At 37.4% G+C, this 16,243-nt stretch overlaps 1 protein-coding gene across 1 annotated transcript in view; it reads left to right on the top strand.

Moving 5' to 3' along the window:
• LOC125838313 (uncharacterized) overlaps positions 1–16,243 on the top strand; it is a 41,358-nt gene that overhangs the window by 16,560 nt on the left and 8,555 nt on the right. The window lies entirely within an intron of this gene.

The following is a 16,243-nucleotide window of genomic DNA, read 5'->3' as shown; positions in this document are numbered from 1 at the left end:
TTAACATTACTTCTCCAATTCTCCTTTGATGTAGTTTTTTTTTTTTTTAAATGTAAAGTGTGGGACAGGCCCATTTATTCAAAAAATCTGATGACTTGGGTTCAATAGTGACCCAAGCCCAAATACATAATACCACATCTTATATTGACAAAGTAAACTAGAAATGGAAAGTCTTCTCCTTCGATGCTAGTTCCAGTTGATCCGCTTCCTCTCCGACCGACGTCGAGCTTCTTCGATGGTTTTTCTTTGATGAAAGGGCGATAAAAAAAGTCATGAGCTTGGGCGGTATCCACTTGGGCATTCAAAAATTCTCACAAATGCCATGGATCCAACCCTATGAAGACTCTTTCAGCTCATATCCTTCTTCCGACATATCCAATCTAGGTAATCCCTAAGATTGAAGCACACATTTGGCTCAATCAATTTTGAGAGATGTAACTGATAAACCCCCAATTTGTGCAGGTTGAGCTCTGAAGAGCTGATACCACTGCCTCAAATCTCGTGTATACCAAGTAACCTCTCCTTTTTGATCTTGTAAACAAATATTCGAATTACATTTTTCAGTAGCTATGAGTTGCAACTATTATATTCAAGCATGTTTTTATATGAACTAGTCATTTGTTATCATACACTCTTCTATGCTTCATTGATTGTTGAAGTTTCCGTTTTGGCATTTTTCGATTCTAATATTAGGAATACCCTGCTTATCTATCTGTAACAATTTTCGTGCTTGTGTTGGTAGTTCAGTGTTAGATAAGAACTGGATCATTGTTGTACCTGCAAAACTAAAAACATGGTTAGTTAAACAATCTGCTACACAGTTCCCCTCTCTAAAGATATGAATCACTACCACATCCTTATTTTTCAACATCTTCTTGATGCACCTTACGTCCATTGATATGCTCCATGGTATTCCCATATTTCATCAATGATTTTCTTCAGAATAAGAGAGTATGTTTCCATGATTAGAGGCATGAGGTTGTTATTAACACAATATTGTAATCCTTCTTTAAAGGCTCCTACCTCTTCTTCTAAAATACTGCATAACTCCACACTTTCCGTCTCTGCATAGACCAAGTCTCCATTGTTGTTTCTCACACTAAATGCCTTTGAACTAAGGTGTAGTTGATCTCTGCAAGATCCATCAGTGTTGCATTTAAAATGACCTTCAGGAGGAAAAATCCATTTCACCACTTTACAAGAAAGGATAGAAATGTAATCTTCCAAGAATTTGATAATTATGAGCCACTGAGTAGGCATGTTGGATAGCCAAGGATATCTAGTTGTGGCCATTAGGTAGATATTCCTATTAACCTCTCTTACCATAGCCTGTCTAGACATATTTCCTCCATGCTTGACTCTATTCCTTTTTTTCCAAATCTGCCATATAATAAATATAGGAACTGATCTAAACAATGATTTTAGCTTGGGGTTGCATTCTTCCCCCACCATTGATAGATAGTCTTCTTCATCTGAATGAAAGGTCCTTGAACTCCAGCAGCTCCTGAAAATGTTTGTCATAAATACTTTGCATCTGGACAGGACATAAATAGGTGATCAAATGTTTCCGGTGTAGAGTTATTACAACATACACAATTAAATGTATCTTTTATGTTAAACCTAACCAGAATCTCACCAATGGGAATTCTCTCAAACCACATTCTCCAAAGTAAGAAGGAGATACCGAAAGGAATGCCTTTTTCCCAAATAAGCATGATGTCTTGTTGAATTTCCTTCCTGTCTCATTAGATCCCAAGCACTTTTCACCGTAATCTTTTGCTATTTGGCATCCACCAATGTTGATCTCTTTATACAGCTATTTGACCCATACCCAGTACCTTCTTCACCTGCTCACATGTCTCTTCATTGAACAACTCTTTTAACAAATTTTGATTCCACCCATTAGTATCCATTACACAACGTACATCAGCAAATTCATGATTTCTGGTATGTGAAGTAGGCATCAGGGAGTGTAGGGCCCCTGATTGAGTCCAATTGTCATGCCAAAGACTGGCCTGACCACCTCTAGCTTCCCACCATATGTCTTGATCTATATAATCTCTAGCCTGAAACATCAATTTCCAAACTTGAGATCCTCCTTTCCATTCTATTGTCTGTGGACCATGTCTCTTACAATATTTATTCCACATGTAATTTGAACACAAAGTATTTTTGGTCCAGAAATTCTACCAGAGTTTAGCAAATAAAGCTTTTGAGACATCTATCAAAGACCTAAAACCAAGACCTCCTTCCTTCTTAGGAACAAACATGTCATTCCAAGAAATTCAGTGTTTTTCCCTCCCATCCTCTTTAAAATTCCATAGAAATTTAGAAAACATTCTATGAATATCATTTATGATACTTTTAGAAGGGACAATAACTTACAGGAGGTATATGGGCATGCTATGCAACACATGGTTAATGAGAACTGCCTTACCCCCAAAGGACAATAACTTTCCTTTCCAAAAAATGAAGCTTACTTTGCATCTTCTTGATCAGTTCTCTAAACTCAAATTTCCTTTTCTTGGCATGTCCAATTGGACATCCAAGATACATCAAAGGAAATCTACCTCTTTCAAAACCAGTAGTATCCTCCACTATCTTCACACACTCATTTGCAGCTTTATTGAACATGTAAAATAGGCTTTTTTCCTTGTTGATTTTCTGACCAGATTGATTTTCATATTCCTGCAATACATTCTTTATCAAGTCTAAAGATTTCTTTATAGTTGTTGCAAATATAATAGTATCATCTGCATATGCCAGATAATTTAACCTGTCACTCCACTTAGGCATTCCAAAACATTTAAAATCATTGTGATCAAATAGATGATTTAAAGCCTTAGATAAAACCTCTGTAGTTAAAATAAATAAAGCAAGAGATAGAGGATCCCCTTGTTTTACTCCTCGTGTAGAGTGGAAGAAACCCTTAGCTTTCCCATTGATGAGAATAGAATATCAGTTATTTGCCACAACTATCCATATCATATCTATAACAACAACATCAAAACTCATTTGAGCCAATACACTTGCCAGGAACCTCCAATTAACCCTGTCATTGTCTTGGCCATATCCAGTTTGATCACAAAATTATCTGGCTTCCCCCTTTTTCTAATATCTAAAACAATTTCTTAGGCCAACAAAACATTTTCAGCAATATTTCTTCCTTTCACAAAACCTGATTTGTGAGATTAGTTTGGGAAGAAGACCATCCAATCTATCATGAATGACTCTGGATATGATTTTATTAATAAAATTACCAAAACTAATAGGTCTTAAGTCTGAAAAGGTTTGAATAAACTTCTTTTTAGGCAGTAAGACCAGATTAGTATGAGTAATCAATTTAGGTAGAGTCTGACCCTTAAAAAAAGCATGAATAATCCCAACAACATCTGGACTTACTATTGACCAACACTTCTAGAAGAAATGACTTGTAAAGCCATCAGGTCCACAGGCACTATCTCCATTTAGTCTAAACACCACTGATTTAATTTCCTCTTATTCAGGTATGTCTTTGATCAAAGAAATTTCCTCTCTATTGATAGTTGGCTTAATAAAATGGATTAAATTAAGATCCTCTCTACAATCTCTCCCAGTAAACTAATCTTGGGAAAACTTTACTACCTCTGTTGCAACCTCCTCCTCTCCTTCTGCCAAAATGCCATCTGATCTTAGCACTCTCTGTAAAGCTAGTCTTTTCCTTCTTCCTTTTACCAGACTATAGAAGAGTTTAGTGTTCTTGTCCCCCTCATTATACCATTGAATACTTGCCTTTTGTCTCCAAAACTCTTCTTCATAGTGCAAATATAGTTTGTATTATGCCTGAGCCTGTTGGAGAACCATCCTATTCAGAGATGTAGGATGTTCTTCAAATAATTGTTCTTTCACTTAAACAATTTCTTTTTTGATCAATAATTTCTTAAAAATGTCCCCATACTTAGCTTTACTCACCTAGTTAAAGCTAATTTGGTATTTTTAGTCTCAATTTCCACTGCGTAAATATGTCATCTGAAAATTCAGATTCCCAGTTTTGTTTCACCACCTCTACGAAGTCATCACTCTCTGCCCAAAACTACAAGAACCTGAAAGGTTTGATGTAGTGTTGAGTAGATCCTTCACATGTCAGTAAAAGAAGGGCATGGTCTGATCCTATTCGAGCTAGATGCTGAATCTCCAGTTGACCAAATAAATCTTGTAAGGCCTGGTTAATTACCACCCTATCTAGCCTTTTGAATATACATTCTCCATCCGCCCTACCATTCCACCAAGTAAAAGGATTACCTGTGAAATGAAGACCAAATAATTCACAGGAACTAATACACAATGCAAAATCTTCATACTCTTGTGGATACACCAGAAGTCCACCAATTTTCTCATCTTCCTCCATAATAACATTAAAGTCTCCTCCAACCATCTAAGGCAATGATAAGTTGAGCCTAATAGAGTACAAATCCTCCCATAAGCATAATCTTTCCCAAGCTGTGCATTTAGCATATATCATGGGGACCTGCAACAACCTGTTCCCGTCGTTATAGAAAAGCCAACGGGGAAAAAATTAGGGCCAGAAAACTTTTTGGTAGTAACTTGGAATTGCCTAACCTAGTACAGATTGGGACGAAATCGAAGTCAGTGAGGTCTAGGGAAATCTGGTAACAATTGGGAGATCTAATTATGATTTTGATCACATGACTAGATAGCTAAGATGTTAAGGAAATCATCTGACTTTACGAAATTGAATTCGAACGAGTAGAACTCCCGAAACTAATCTTAGCGTGAACGAGTATTTTTTGAGTGTCATGGGATGAAGGTGTGTTGTGAAATAGGGGTTTGAAACTCTTAATTGAGCTCTCTGTTTCCATGCAAGCCGCTAGGGCGGGATTATTCGCGCCACGGCGGGGCCACTGTAGCGGGATGAAGTCCGTTGTGGTAGGATAGTCGCAATTTAAGTCAGAAATGAACCCCAAAAACATTTTATTCTGTACTTTTTTACTTTGAGAGCTAAGGAACGACCCCAGGGGTTTTCTTGACAGTTTTCACCATTCTTGAGACGAAAGGTAAGGTTTTCACTCCCTTAATCCATTTTTCGATCGGTAGAACTTGGTTTCTAGGGTGATTATTATTTGGGAAGGGATTTTTGAACTGTTTGGATGGTGGGAAATGCCCTAATTTGGTTAATGGGATCTTGGGTTGGCCTAGGGTTGATAATGTTGATTATAATCCAGGTAATTAGGTCTTGTTTATTAATCCTTGCGTTAATTGTATGTTTTTAGACCACGAACAAGCGGGAAGAATCTGGAAAGGGAAGATTCAAGTGTCTTAGGGGATTCAAGCTTGGATTCGAGATAGGTGATTGTTGTGATTTCATGTTGGTGTGATATATGTTGTAATTGCTCATTATAGTGCATGTATGTATGTGAATGTTGCATTATTGATCACCCTAATCGTACATGAGGATAATTGAATTATTGTATGCCATGAATCACCTCTTGTTGTATGATTGTAAGAATATACATTGTGATTGTGATTGTGGTTTGTTGAATGTATCAGGTGTTACGTTCTGACACACTAACTTGGTATCGGTTGCAATGTACCGGCATAAACATTGGGATTGGTTGCCACGTTCCGGCATAAACATGGGAGCGGGTGTCACGTCTGGCACATTAACTTGGATCGGGTACCACGAACCGGTACACTAACAGTTTGGGTTTGGGTTCCATAAGAGGACCATTGAATTGGGTTCCGTGAGAGGACCATTGAATTGTGTTGTGTATCTACTTGTGATGATTACATTCATATTTAATGGTGATTGAGGTTGAAAGACTGTTGTTGCTCTAAAATGATAACCAATGGGTATTACTGAGAAAGTAGAATGCTACATTGATCCTAAAAAGATGACTAATATTGTATATGTTTGGTATATGCCTGTTTTATAATGTTGTGGTTACTTGCATATGTTTTCACTTATTGGAATAGCCTTGTGATCCTGCCAGTACACTGTGGTTATGTACTGATACTGCACTTGCTCTTTCTTTGTTGAGTATAGGGCATCTTCGGGAGGCTATTGATAGACCTCAGTTAGGTGGTTATTGAGCGTGACCGGATTCAAGGGTGAGCCAATTCTTTCAGGCTGCCATGGATCTCTCTTGTTTAAGTCCACTCTTTTTGGACTCAGACTATTTGTTTAAGGTGTTTTGTTTAGTTTCGGGGTTGTACCCCTTGTTCTTAGACTTGTCATTAGTAGAGTTTTGGTACAATGACTTTCAGGTTCTAGGGGTTGTTCTTCCGCATTAGTTTTGGTTAAGTTATTTGTTTAAACCTTTAGAGTTTATGGGAATTCCATATTTTTATTGTCATTTAAACCAGATTTCGTATTTTTAAATGCATAGTTTTTGGTTAAATTGTTTAGTCTGGATTGTAGTAATGGTTCTCCTACCAAAGGGTTAGTGTGGGCGTCAATCACGACGGTCTGGGTCGTGACAACGTTGGTATCAGAACCCTAGGTTCGTTGATCTCATTGTATCAAAACGAGTCTAGTAGAGTCTTGCGGAACGGTACAAAGACGTCCATACTTTTCTTCGAGAGGCTATAGCACTTTAGGAAAAAACTCACTTCTTTCTACTCTTTCGTGTTATGGCATGAATCCAATTAGTATCTGGGTGATACAAATTAGTATATTTCCTCCTTCACTCTATGGTACGAATTAGAGCAACAAAAGTGGTAACATCATCACTAGCAAGAGAGAATGTGTATAAACTACCGACAGTTGAATAGGGTCACCATTCGGAACAAGTATCCACTGCCTTAGATAAATGATCTTTTGACCAGTTGCAGGGTGCATCAGTTTACATTTTTCTCTTGTACTAGGAGACCGGTAATAGTCATCTATGGAACAAACTAATTAAGAAATCGGGCTTGTCTGTGAGTTGTAACTTGAAAATTGTGAATGTGTGTTCCTTGTTGCCTGAATTAACGGTGAATGTGGAAGTTGAATTTGCTTGGATGTGATGATATGATCAGGTGCACAATAAGTGTGGGTCTGAATTTTGATATGTGCAATATGTTAGCTGAATTGATTGAAGCTATGCAAGTTGTAACTGTTGAGTATTGTGAAACTAGTTGTGAAAAGAAGGTCACGACTAAGTTCGATGCAAGGGTCTCGATAATGTACGAGGTGATTCGTAAAAAAGATCTAGACATGTCTTGCGCTTGAGTAATAACCGCATGAGTGTCTGGGTGTATCTTGGGGATGTGTGGGTTATGGTGTTGAATTAATGAGAATGAGTTGGATTGTGTATCGTTGGATTGACTCGGGGTAGACAATGATTATCCTAGTTTAGAGGATTATCCTAAATTGCTCAGTAAAGATGAAAATCGTAGAAAAGATACGAACCCTAAAAAAAATTATTGGCGGGGTACTATTTCAGTCTGAGCCGTTAGGGCGGAATTTTTCGCTAGCGCGAGCCTCCAGAGTGGAAATTCCCTGCCAGAGCGGGATAGGGCGAGACAGAACCTCAGCCATGTCTTCTCTGTTTTTCCCAGATCTCCTTATAGAACCCAAATTTAATCTGAACTAACCCCTGTAATCCAATCAGTGTTCAACAAATTTAGGTTAGAAGATATACTGCGAGTTCATGGATTGATTGAATTTCAAGAAGGGTCAGGATACGATTGCTCCAAAAACATCGAGGTTTATTTGGTTAAGTTATTAAGTGTGTTACAATTGTGGAGAACCTGGGCATATGAGGAGGAAATTAGCGAGGTCGTGAAGGCCAGGGAAATGGTAATGCGGGTAGACGAGTAGTGCATCCAGGCAAGGAGGTTGCTCGTCAAGATGACAGGGCTCAGTTTTATGCCTTTCCGAGCTAGACCTATATTGAGGCGTCAGATGCAGTGATCACAAGTACTATTATTGTTTGTGACCGGATGGCTAATGTGTTGTTTGATCTGGGTTCTACTTATTCTTATGTGTCCATGTGATTTACCTCAGAATTTGATATGATTTGTGATAAACTTGATGCCTCCATCCATGTTCCTACCCCAGTTGAAGAGTCAGTCATAGTCACCCATGCATATCGTATTGTCCTATTGTGTTTATGGATTTTTGGATTTGGGTTGATTTGGTTATGCTGGATATGACTGACTTGATATAATCTTAGGCATGACTCGGTTGTCCCCCTATTATGTTGTGCTTAATGGTAATGCTAAGTTGATAACTCTAGAGATCCCGAGTAGGGAGATGTTAGAGTGGGAAGGGGCTACAAGCCTAAGTCAGCTAAGGTCATATCTTTCGTGCATGGTAGGAAACTGGTGGGGCATGATTGTTTGGCGTAATTGGCTCATATTCGGGATGTTGAGGTCGAGTCTCCATCTATTGAGTCTATTCATGTAATGCCTGGGTTTAAGGAAGTGTTTCCTACCGATTTGCCTGGTAAGCCTCCGGATAGAAATATAGATTTCTGCATTAACTTGGAACAGGATACTTGCCACATTTTCATCCATCCTCGCATGGCTCTGGTAGAATTGAGAGAGGTTAAAGCTCAAATCCAAAGGCTTCTTGATAAAGGTTTCATCTATTTTAGTTCTTTCCCGTGGGGTGCTTCTGTCTTGTTTGTTAAGAAAAAAGAGGGTAGTACGAGGACCAGTGATTTTATCTTAAGCCATAAATGGGTGGATTGATACCGGAATGTCAAGCTTATGGATAAGGAACGTTCCATGAGTATACTTGGGGGAAGGAAATTGAAGTATTTTAGTAAGAAAGTGCGTATAAATTGGGTTAGTACTTTGAATTTGATAAGTATACCTGAGTTTGAGGTGTCATGTCGATGAAAAGGTTGACTTCGTAGTAACATCCAAGGCTAACGGAGCATAATGGTAATATGAGTTCGTGGTGGATTGTGACGGTATGCAAATATATAATAAGATTGTTGGTTAAGCGAAATTTGTACAGTAATTACGACTTGCGAGTATCTAGGGTTGTGGTTTCTAATATTTGGTGAGTAATGTGGTTGTATGGAAAGTTTTTAGAGATGGTGGGACACCACTCGAATAGAATTTAAAGAGCTAGAGTCATAATGAAGAAAAAAAATAGTGGAATGTAGTACAACCTTTAGATCGAGGCGAGAACAAGAATATTTTATTTGATTGCAAAGGCTAAAGAGGTATCTTCAGAGGGGTAGGTAATTAGGTTAAGAGGGGTAGGTAATTAGGTTCAGAGGCGCGTGATTTATTTCGTGTTGATGTGGCTATGGTAATAGTGTCACAGGTCCATCAGATTGGTTGACAACTATTGAAAAAGACTTGAGAAAGGAGTGTACAGACATTAGCTCGAAAGTGATAATAGCTGCTATGTTTTGTTTTTCAGTTTAGTAACGAGTACGATTGATTTTTTAGCGAAAGATATTGTAAGATCGATGGAGATGCGATCAATGATAAGCGAAAATCTACGAATTCATAAGAATCTTCAAGGTACAAGCTAATGTTGATAGATAAGGGGATTGTGTTATATAGTTGAATTTACAATTCAGATTTTTCATTATAAGTTTACATTCGTGGTGATATATTTTTTCAAAGTATGAATTGGCAATGTGAGAAATGATCAATTGTATCTGATATTGAGCATTTGAAAGAACTTACACCTAGGTTGAGTTGTAAAGTTTATTATTGTTGATTTTTAAGTACCAAAGAAAGGTTTTCATTTAAAAGTGTTGGTTTATAGTAAGGTAAATGGTCGGAGTGTTCATGATGGTTGTTAGTATTGAGAGTGTGGACTTCGATGGAATGATGTGAAGAGTATGTAGAGTCAACTCAATGGAAATGACTGGTATCGAATCTTCAGAGGAAAACCTTTAGTGTTATTCAATATTTATTTCATAAAATTGGTATGTGACCATCTATTTCATTTTGTATATGGTTGTGAGTATGAGTCGCTAGCTATGATCACGTGTGTTTTCACTTTTGTGAGTGGATTCATAGTGGTGGATCAGGTGTACCTATCCTGCGATGTTCTCTTGGTTGAGTGAGATGATTGGGATGACTTGGTTATTTCATATGACATATTTGGTGTTGTCGTGGAGTTGTTAAAGTATTTCAGTGGTTCTACATGTATCACCTTGCTTACGAGAATTCATAAAAGAGTTACCATTTGCATTTGTGGTTGTCTGACAATCTTAATATTCCTCTAGTCGTCGAGGTCATGTATCAATTATGTGTGGTTGAATGTGGGGATCATTGAGTCTAATTCTACTGTTCTTAAGAGGTAACCTACAATTACTATATCTAACATTTTGATAGTGTTGTTAGAGGGTTTATATGTTTGGACGTATCCCTCAAGGAGTATCTGATGTCTAAAGATTGAAATTTTTGTAACTTAAGCTCATGGAAATTTATGTTGGGAGATGGAGATGTTGATAAGAACTATGATTGTTGGGTATTATAAGTGTGCGTTGGTTGTTTCAGGTTCACTTCTAATTGTAACGAGTATTGATTTGGAATTTTATCATGCTTAAGTACTAAAGGATTCGTCCGGATGATTGTGTCAAGGTCCTTGATAACATGTTGCAGACGTGTGTACGATCAACTTTGGTGGTTGTTGGGAATCGCTTTGTTGTTAGTTAAGTTTACATACATCAATATTTATCACTCGAGTATTGAGATGACTTCATTAAGGCATTGTATGGAAGGATGTGTAGGTATTCAATAGGTTGGTTTGAGGTTGGAGATGGGAAACCCTTAGGGGGTAATGAGATTCGGTAAAAAGGACATGTGGGACAAGTATCCTTGGTTATTCGACGATTCAGATAATACTATATTCTGGCTTTAGCCCTTTTCTCCTAATTTGTCACTCGGGGACGAGTGATGGGTAAATTGATATCTATTGTAATGACTTGTTCCCGTCGTTATAGAAAGCCAACAGGGAAAAATTTAGGGCCAGAAAACTTTTTGGTAGTAACCTGGAATTTCCTAACCTAGTCCAGATTGGGATGAAATCGGAGTCAGTGAGGTCTAGGGAAATCTGGTAACAATTGGGAGATCTAATTATGATTTTGATCACATGAATAGATAGCTAAGACGTTAAGGAACCCATACGACTTTACGAAATTGAATTCGAGCGAGTAGAATTCCCGAAACTAATCTTAGTGTGAACGAGTATTTTCTAAGTGTCATGGGATGAAGGTGTGTTGTGAAATGGGAGTTTGAAACTCTTAATTTAGCTCTCTGTTTCCGTGCAAGCCGCTAGAGTGGGATTATTCTCGCCACGGCAGGGACGCTGTAGCGGGATAAGGTCCGCTGTGGCAGGACAATCGCGATTTAAGTCAGAAATAAATCCAAAAAATGTTTTATTCTACACTTTTCGACTTTGAGAGCTAAGGAACGGCCCTAGGGGTTTTGTTGACAATTTTCCACCATTCTTGAGGCTAACGGTAAAGTTTTCACTCCCCGAATCCATATTTTGATCTGTAGAACTTGGTTTCTTGGGTGATTATTGTTGGGGAAGGGTTTTGGAACTGTTTGGATGGTGGGAAAAGCCCTAATTTGGGTAATGGGATCCTGGGCTAGCCTAGGGTTGATAATGTTGATTATAATTCGGGTAATTAAGCCTCGTTTATTGATCCTTGAGTTAATTGTATGTTTTAGACCACGAACAAGTGGGAAGAATCCGAAAATGGAAGATTCAAGTGCCTTAGGGGATTCAAGCTTGGATTCGAGGTAAGTGATGGTTCTGATGTCATGTTGGTGTGATATATGTTGTAATTGTTCATTATAATACATATATGTATGTGAATGTTGCATTATTGATCACCATAATCGTACATGAGGATAATTGAATAATTGTATGCCATGAATCACCTCTTGTTGTATGATTGTGAGAATATACATTGTGATTGTAATTGTGGTTTGTTAAATGGATCAGGTGTTACGTTCTGACACACTAACTTGGGATCGGTTGCCACGTACCGGCATAAACATCTGGATCGCTTGCCACGTTCCTTCATAAACATGGGATCGGGTTTCACGTCCGGCACACTAACTTGGATCGGGTACCACGAACCTGTACACTAACAGTTTGGGTTTGGGTTCTATGAGAGGACCACTGAATTGTGTTGTGTATCTACTTGTGATGAATACGTTCATATCTAATGGTGATTGAGATTGAAATACTATTGTTGCTATAAAATGATAAGCAATGGGTATTACTGAGAACGTGGAATGCTACATTGATCCTGAAAAGATGACTAATATTGTATATGTTTTGTATATGTCTGTTTTATAATGTTGTGTTTACTTGCATGTGTTTTCACTTATTGGGATAACCGTGTGATCCTACCAGTACAATGTAGTTGTGTACTGATACTACGCTTGCTCTTTCTTTGTTAAGTACAGGGCATCTTCAGGCGGCTATTAATAGACCTATATTAGGTGGCTATTGAGTGTGACCGGATTCAAGAGTGAGCCAGTTCTTCCAGGCTGCCATGGATCTCTCTTGTTTAATTCCACTCTCTTCGGACTCAGACTATTTGTTTAAGGTGTTTTGTTTAGTTTCGGGGTTGAACCCCTTGTTCTTATACTTGTCGTTAGTAGAGTTTTGGTACAATGACTTTCAGGTTCTAGGGGTTGTTCTCCCGCATTAGTTTGGTTAAGTTATTTGTTTAAACCTTTGGAGTTTATGGGAACTCCGCATTTTTATTGTCATTTAAACCAGCTTCTGTATCTTTAAATGCATAGTTTTTGGTTAAGGTTTTTAGTCTGGGTTGTAGTAATGGTTCTCCCACCGGAGGGTTAGTGTGGGTGTCAATCACGACGGTCTGGGTCGTTATAGGATCATGAATTGATACCCATTATCTAGAGTTAATTGCAATGTCAATTGTTGATGTGTCTGCGATAACACCTACACTAATGCATTCTTTAATAAACACCTAGATTTGCCCATTAGTGTTGTAGTTGACATATCGCATACCCAACCTTCTTTTGTAGCTTTGTAGTTGTCTAGTATCTTGAAATAGTTCCATCAATGCAATAAGAGTAAACTTATGCTGTCTATTTAACATTTGAACTCGATGAAAAGCATTTTGAGTTCTCAGAGACCTAATATTCCAAAATAATGCTTTGTGTAGCATTTAACAATATGTTTCCCCATCCTCTTAGCTTGTATCCTTGTTGGCTTCAAGTCAGATTCCTTCTTGCTTTTTATCTTTCTCCCTTTAGTTAACACTTGAGGAGAAATTCCAGCTTCTTTGCATATTAGGGAGTCTAACCGGCCACTATCATTTTCATCACTATCCTCCACTCCTTATTCCAGTACCTTTGCTCTTTGTACAATCCCTAGAGTGCTATCAAAATTCTCATCATGTAGTACTTGATGTGACACTATAGAATGAAGAGTTTCAATATGGGTCATTTTTTAGGCCCAACTTGTGCTATACTCTTCTGACAGTTTACAGATGCAACACCAATATTATTTTCTATTTGCATTATCTGTTTATGTTTATGTTCTGATATGTTGCCCTCACATGAAGCCACAACTAGAGGCTCTGTATAAATTACATGAGGCATGTTTGATTCCTGTTGTTGGTGCATAACTATCTTCATGCCATGATTATCCTCTTCAGATTTATTGGTGCCGCCCTCATCTTCCCTTTCATTGTCTGCATTACTAATAGCTTGTTCATGTACAAGTACCATCATACCCTTGTTGCTTGCAGCTTTTTCAGTGGACAAATCTTGATCATTATCCTTATCTGTAATGTTGGTGCTGCTTAAAACTTTGGTTGGTGTTTATGTACTGTTGCTGCTATGTTGTAGGGTTGCTTGCATTTGTTGCTTACCAAAAGATTTTGTTATCCAGTCTTTAGTGGACTCTGGTTGCTTGTCTTTTGATACTCTTGAAATCCCATGGGATTGTACCTTCTCTCCCTCCTTATTATGTGCTTGCTCTTGTGTATCAGTCCTCCTATATTGAGTATGATGCTCCCCTTCACTATCTTCCTCCCCCAAAGCGGCAAATGAGTTTCCCGTAACTGCCCCTTTAACAGGGGTACAAGCTTTCTCACTAATGCTAGCACCATTTTCCTTCACAAACATTTTATTGGTCGAATGCCAATATCTCTTAGTATTCCTTTTCCTCCTATGTTGATAATTCTCCAGTTCCTTTTTTGCTTCCTTATTCTGTTGTTCCCCGTATTCCCCTTGCTGACTATCGAGTCCCTTATCTAGAAGCTCCTCTCTTGTAAATGATCTCTATAGTTTAGACTATAGATTTCTAAATTCATCTTGCGTATGGCCTTGAACCTTACCGTGCAAGCAATATTTGGGCAATATGTCATAATGGATCTTGACTCGTTCCATTCTTGATTCCTAAGTGTCTTCGTTCACTATTTCCATCTCCACAAACTTCGAAAAAACAACTAACAAATCAACCTGAACCTTTACTCTAGCACAACTTGATCTAGTTTTGTTTATTGCTGCCATGTCTAGATGTAGAGGCTTCCCAATTGCAGTTGCCAAAGGGAATATAGATTCGCTTACAAAGAAGGTTGGCTTGAGATTCAGAAAGGATATCCAAGCCATAGCATGTGTAGTTTCTTCTTCTACTTTAAACTTAGCATCATAAATGAGATGTCTCATAGTGTACGAGTATCCATCTTTAGCAAGAAGATAATATATGTGTTTTGCCATTACATTGATAAAATCTTCATGTTGATCAAACCTTATCATGACATGCTTATTCCTAAGTAGGCCTATCTTGCAGTCTCTGTTAATGCTGCATTGTTGTGGAATTATAGCCCTGAGTTCCTCTAGGTCAGTCCATCCATAGGAAAATTTACCCACCACTGCATATTGTAAATTTTTATACAGTTCATCCTATCTACTTCCTCTTCCGTCCATTGTACTCTAGGAACACCGTTTGTGTATGAAACTTGTTTCATGGGGATAGGTACAACCTTCTTGTTGGCTACCATGTTATCCTTCCAGTTCTTTACTATGCTTGAGTACGGCAGTTGTGTGCTATTATTGCTCACTAACTCGATAGGAAGAATAGGCCCGATTGGCAAACTAGGTTTGATAATATTTGGATTGCTACGTAGATTCAAGGGTGGAAAGTCATCGTATTGTAACAAGTGAGGTTGGCCAGTCTCAAGAGGCACCTGCGCCACTTAATTTTCCTTCGATGTAGTTTATTTTCCTCTTTTATTATTTTTATAATAGTTCTTTAAGTTTATTTATCAAAAATTAAATAAATTAATGTTAATTCAAATTTAAATTGTTATGTATTTAAAAAGAGTTAAATTAAAACATGTGCTCTTAAAAATAAATTGTACTATTTTTAAGATAAACAAAAATAGTTATTTAAAATTACTTGTCAACTAGGTAAATTACCTGTGCGAACTAGTTTATTAAGCTTACATATGATCATTTGGTAATATTCATATTTTCGATACATACACTATATTGTCAAGAACATTTTATCTCCGGGCAAAGCGTTCCTCCGAAATGTTAAAGTGTTGTATTTTTTTAATTTTTACTTTTGTTATACAAAAATTATGAGTCATATAGATATTTTAAGCATAAGAAAGATGTCTAAGAAAATCTCCATGGAAATAGTTGGTCAAAACTCAGAAGTAACGAAATTTTTTAAATTTCAAGAAGTTATAAAGAACAACATCATACATTAAAGAAGAGACGAAAAAGCCTCAAACAACAACACTCCGAAGTAAAGTGAGACATCACGTCCATGCAAGAACATAATTAACTAAATTCAAATGGAGGACCTTCAGCTTCTTTCTTATGAACCTCCATCAATCTCTTTTTTATTATAGTATGTTGTATCATGTATATGTTGAAAATGACCCTAAAATTGTTAGTATCATAAAGGTTTTTCCTCATTGTCTCAGAATAGTCATTACTATTGCTTAGAATTCATATCACCGGCCCCAACTTATTTGGAATTTACCCAAAGTTATTGTTATGGTTATAGTATGCAATTACAAAGAACTAATGCAATGATCAACGAAGCAGTAGGTGATATCTGAATGTACTGTTTACAACTGGATATTCTAAACAAAATTTTTGATATATAACATATTAAAATCTCACAGCATAATTTTGTGATCACTTGAACTCACAAATATCCACAAATAATAATAAAGACGGCCTTACTTTTCCTAACAATCAAGAAGAAAAAGGCATGTTGCTTAACATATTTTCAAAAAGATAGTCTATCGTGTTGTATCTAAGTTTACAGTTC

Source organism: Solanum verrucosum, unplaced genomic scaffold (assembly GCF_900185275.1).
Source record: "Solanum verrucosum unplaced genomic scaffold, falcon-dt-bn FXZP01000110.1, whole genome shotgun sequence".
NCBI lineage: Eukaryota > Viridiplantae > Streptophyta > Magnoliopsida > Solanales > Solanaceae > Solanum > Solanum verrucosum.
The sequence above is the reverse complement of the archived record's forward strand: the minus strand, read 5'-3'. Positions and strand labels throughout refer to the sequence as shown.